Consider the following 5,391-nt stretch of genomic DNA (forward strand, 5'->3'; position numbering starts at 1 on the left):
TTCCACCAAAAATGCCATGCATCCTATACTTGGCTCTTAGCAGTGGTAAGCTTCCCTCTGCTTACTAATCCATACATAATCTGTGTGTGCCTCTATAGTTAAGGTGGGATTCTTGTAGTCAACAAGAATTTGCTTTTTGATCCACTCTGACAATCTCTGTCTTTTAACGGACGCGTTTGGACTATTGGCATTCAGAGTGGTCCTGACCCAGTGGGAGTGATGTCTTAGTGACTACCATTGGCTCGTCCTTGCATCGGCTCCAGTTTGGGGTCTGTACTGTCCCCTGCTGTTTGTGGTCTTGATCAAGCATTCTATATTATTATTTTTCTCTCTACACACGTCTGTGCTTACTACATAGACATACATAATCATACTCTTTATTATTATTCTGAACAAAATGTTCTTCATTGGATCGATTAAAGATCAGAAACAACGTACTCATTCTACCTTACTTCTTCTTCCTTTGATTCTCTTATTTTCTTTATGTGGATCTAAGTTTCTGATCTTTGTCATTTTTCTTCACTCTGAAGAATTTCTTTTAACGTTTCTGACAAGTCAGGTCTACTGGCCACACATTCCCTCACTTTTTGAATCTTTACAAGTCTGAAAATCATTTCTCTTTCGTGTTTGCTGACTCCATTTAAGGGGACACAAGTCTAAGTGAGTGGGCTTTCCTCTGAGCACTTGAAATACCTCCTTCCCCCCCACTTTCTCGCTTGTCTGTCTGGGGAGAAGGCAATTCTTACTCTCGTTCCTCTATAGATCGGGTGATTCTTCCTAGGACTCTTCCCAATATTTTCTTTGAATTTACGTAATCTTCTTATGATGTGCCCAGGAATCGTGAAACTGTTTTGTTTCCTTGCACTTAAACCGGTTGGTGTTTTCTGAGCTTCCAGGACCTGTGGTTTGGTGTTTGACATTTCAGACATTCTCTTGAGGAAAATTATTAGTTTTGTTTCTACTATTTCCTTCGTTCCCCCCCCCCTCCCCTCAGCTCTTCCCCTTTTGCCCCACATCCTCCGACAGCCTGTTCTTTGCTCAGTCTTGGTGCTCTTGGGTTTTCCATTCTGGGTGTTACGTGACGTCTTGTCCACTCGCGGCCTCTTCCTGCACCATCTACTAGGGAGCCTGCTAATGGCTGCTCGTTCTGCTGCAGGGGTTGGGACCTCTGGCCCTTTGGCTGTGGTCCTCCTTTCTCGGGATGCCCGCTGCCTGCTCGCGTTGCCGCCTGGGCTTGGTGCCCTCTGCTTACCCACTGGAACTTAGCCCGTCCGTGGTCGCTGTTTAAAGTTCTGGTTTGGTGATCTCACACCCTGCCTTGCCTGGCCCTGACCCTGCTCCTTCTCTCCAGATGCGCTGTTCCTTTAATGTACCTCGTGACTTGCTCTTTAGAGACTGAAACGATGTACCCAGCAGAAGGAACTGCCTTGAGCGGGTCTTTAGTGATGGGAGGGAAGGCGTGAGGGAGAGAGATCATCTATGCCTACAGGTAGGTTTCAGCCTGTGAGTGAGCCGGCCTGTGAGTCGGCTTTTTGTCGTGGTGACCATGATATTTAACATGAGTGACCTGGGCAGGGGGCATATTTTGGCTCCGGGCTCCACGGGATTCAGTGCCAGGCCAGCCAGCTCCATGGCTCCCAGCCTGAGGTGCGGCAGAGCAGGAGGAAGGTGTGGTGGAGATGAGCTGTCAGCTCATGGAAGCCACAAGCAGAGAGAGAGGGCCAGGGACAGTCCCCGGGGCCACGCCCCATGACCGTTTCCTCCGGCCGCGCCCCACACGCCTATCGTTCCACCATCTCCCAGAAACTCCATCCGCGTTACTAACCCACCCCCAGGAGGCAGGGGATGCTCCAGACCCCAGCTCTAGACTGGCCCTCCAGGAGCTTCTCACCCTGCCTCACGTGGAGGGCAGGGAGGTGAGAGGGCTGCAGTGGGCATCTCCTCTCCCTGGTGGAAACCCAGAACAGGGTGGAAGTGGGCACTTCCCTTCCCTTGGGTAAGGTGGGCTGACGGGACCCAGCACTCGGGGCTCTGGTTGAGCATTTTCTCCCGGGGACAGGCCTTGTTGAAAAGCAGAGAGCTCCCACGTGTTCCCAACTCGTCCCACCCCTTCTGGAAGGATGAGGGGACTTTTCTCCAATACTCACCACGAGGTCTTGGTTCAGCTTCTGAGGATGAATCTCAGGAAGGTGAGGGCCCCTGTGACAGACCCCTGGAGATGTTCTCCTCTCAGGGTTGTCCCCATAGAGAAACACCCTTGTCACAGCTCAGGCTGTCCTGGCCCGGCACTGCTTGCCAGGGTTCCCGTGAACACACCTGTGCGCACCACGCACCTGCCTATTCACCTAACCTTCTCTGAGACGGGGAATCGGTTGGCCCCATATTGTCGCCTCTCCTATAGGTCCCAGAGAAGTGGCCATGACGTTGCCCAGTGTGCTCAGGACCTTCTGGGAGACCATCCTTGACCCCTCTGTCACGCTGTCCCTTCAGCCTTACTCCCAGCTGGGAGGACCCACCGATTTCCTGCTGATCCTCACCCTCCACCATGCCCTGGGTCATACATTGCTCCACATTTTGATAGAATTAAATTCAAGAAGGTGAAGAAGGTGTGGGTTTTAAGCCAGTCTCTGAGGTCCACTCTGACCTGAGGAAGGGCCTCTTGGGCTCTCTCTTCCTAGTTTTCTTTGGTAAATCAGCCTCTATTTAGCTATTAGTCTAATGGAGTGATGAGATCATTAATTGCTTACCACCCACATCTTCCTTATTTTCAAGAGCACTAAGGTTTGAACACTTAGCTCCAAACAAAGAGAGTCCCTTTGGGAAGCCGAATGGCACTCTGTTCCCAAGGACCATCTTTTCCCCTGTGGACCTTCTCTCCCACTGTGGACCTTCTCTCCCACTGTGGACCTTCTCTCCCACTGTGGACCTTCTCTCCCCCTGTGGACCTTCTCTCCCACTGTGGACCTTCTCTCCACTGTGGACCTTCTCTCCACCTGTGGACCTTCTCTCCCCTGTGGACCTTCTCTCCCCTGTGGACCTTCTCTCCACTGTGGACCTTCTCTCCACCTGTGGACCTTCTCTCCCCTGTGGACCTTCTCTCCCCTGTGGACCTTCTCTCCACTGTGGACCTTCTCTCCACCTGTGGACCTTCTCTCCCCTGTGGACCTTCTCTCCCCTGTGGACCTTCTCTCCACTGTGGACCTTCTCTCCACCTGTGGACCTTCTCTCCCCTGTGGACCTTCTCTCCCCTGTGGACCTTCTCTCCACTGTGGACCTTCTCTCCACCTGTGGACCTTCTCTCCCCTGTGGACCTTCTCTCCCCTGTGGACCTTCTCTCCACTGTGGACCTTCTCTCCACCTGTGGACCTTCTCTCCCCTGTGGACCTTCTCTCCCCTGTGGACCTTCTCTCCACTGTGGACCTTCTCTCCACCTGTGGACCTTCTCTCCCCTGTGGACCTTCTCTCCCCTGTGGACCTTCTCTCCACTGTGGACCTTCTCTCCACCTGTGGACCTTCTCTCCCCTGTGGACCTTCTCTCCCCTGTGGACCTTCTCTCCACTGTGGACCTTCTCTCCACCTGTGGACCTTCTCTCCCCTGTGGACCTTCTCTCCCCTGTGGACCTTCTCTCCACTGTGGACCTTCTCTCCACCTGTGGACCTTCTCTCCCCTGTGGACCTTCTCTCCCCTGTGGACCTTCTCTCCACTGTGGACCTTCTCTCCACCTGTGGACCTTCTCTCCCCCTGTGGACCTTCTCTCCTACTGTGGACCTTCTCTCCACTGTGGACCTTCTCTCCACCTGTGGACCTTCTCTCCCCTGTGGACCTTCTCTCCCCTGTGGACCTTCTCTCCACTGTGGACCTTCTCTCCACCTGTGGACCTTCTCTCCCCTGTGGACCTTCTCTCCCCTGTGGACCTTCTCTCCACTGTGGACCTTCTCTCCACCTGTGGACCTTCTCTCCCCTGTGGACCTTCTCTCCCCTGTGGACCTTCTCTCCACTGTGGACCTTCTCTCCACCTGTGGACCTTCTCTCCCCTGTGGACCTTCTCTCCCCTGTGGACCTTCTCTCCACTGTGGACCTTCTCTCCACCTGTGGACCTTCTCTCCCCTGTGGACCTTCTCTCCCACTGTGGACCTTCTCTCCCCTGTGGACCTTCTCTCCACCTGTGGACCTTCTCTCCTACTGTGGACCTTCTCTCCACTTTGGACCTTCTCTCCTACTGTGGACCTTCTCTCTCACTGTGGACCGTCTTTCCCATTGTAGACCATCTCTCCACCTGTGGACCTTCTCTCCCACTGTGGACCTTCTCTCCCACTGTGGACCGTCTTTCCCGCTGTAGACCATCTCTCCTCTGGGCCAGATATCTGCAGTATTACTCTGGTGGTTAGTCTCCACCCTCCCCTTCCACCGTGGAGCTCCACCCTGTGGAAGCCTTCTGGCCCAGGGCCATCAACCTGTGATGTCTGGAAGGTCTGGGTGTCAGAGGGCCCTAACCCCTTGGTCCCATCACCAGGAACCCAGATTCTGCAACTTGGTGGAGCTGAGACATGCTGGCAGCCTGCCCTTCCTCAGGCAGTGTGTGAACCCAGGGCTCAGGGGACTAGGGGTCCCACCTGACTCCCGAGGTGGAGTTTCTGCCCAGCTGAGCAGGGAAGCCAATGTCGCAGGCTCACTGTTCCCACCAAAATTTAGTAGAAACTGTGAATAAATGTACCTTCGTTTGCTTAATGCTCTTAGGACAATTTCCAGAGATTTTAATTGGTTGTTTAAGAAAATAATTTCCACTAGTGCTGGTTGTTTGGCTGGGAATGGATCCATGGGGCTCCTCAGGCTGCCATCTGGAAGCCCCTTGACTGTCTTTTAACACCTTTTATCAATAAATAAAGACAAGCGCTCCTGAGGGGGAGGGGCTCCCAAGAGCCCAGAGGGCCCCGAGCATGGAGACTCCAGACTGAAGAGCGATCAGGGAGAAGGTTCTAGGAGGCCAACTTGGCAGGCTCAGGTACTTACGCTTTGCCAGTGGGAATCAGCAGGCTGCATGAACAGGCCGGAGGCTTCAGGATTGAGCCCCAGAGGGAGGCGGCCAGGGCCCACTGACTCCTGCCATCCTGCAGCCTCACAGATGAAGGCACATTGGGCCCTGCTGGGAGGACTGTCGGTGCCCACAGGAGAGCCAGCAAGCCCTCGCTAGGAGCCAAGTGAGCTGCTCTGTCCTCCGCAGGAACCCTAAAGCCAGGCTCCAGTGAGAATCACAGAATCTGAAAGGAAAAGGAAGGGAGAAAATCAAGAAGGACATGAGGAAGGAAGAAAAGAAGTAAACAAGGAAGGAGGTGGAGGGCGGAGGGTGGAGGGTGGAGGGTGCAGGGTGCAGAGGTGAGGGTGGAGGGTGG

This window comes from Marmota marmota, unplaced genomic scaffold (assembly GCF_001458135.2).
Source record: "Marmota marmota marmota unplaced genomic scaffold, marMar, whole genome shotgun sequence".
In the NCBI taxonomy this organism is placed as follows: Eukaryota; Metazoa; Chordata; class Mammalia; order Rodentia; family Sciuridae; genus Marmota; species Marmota marmota.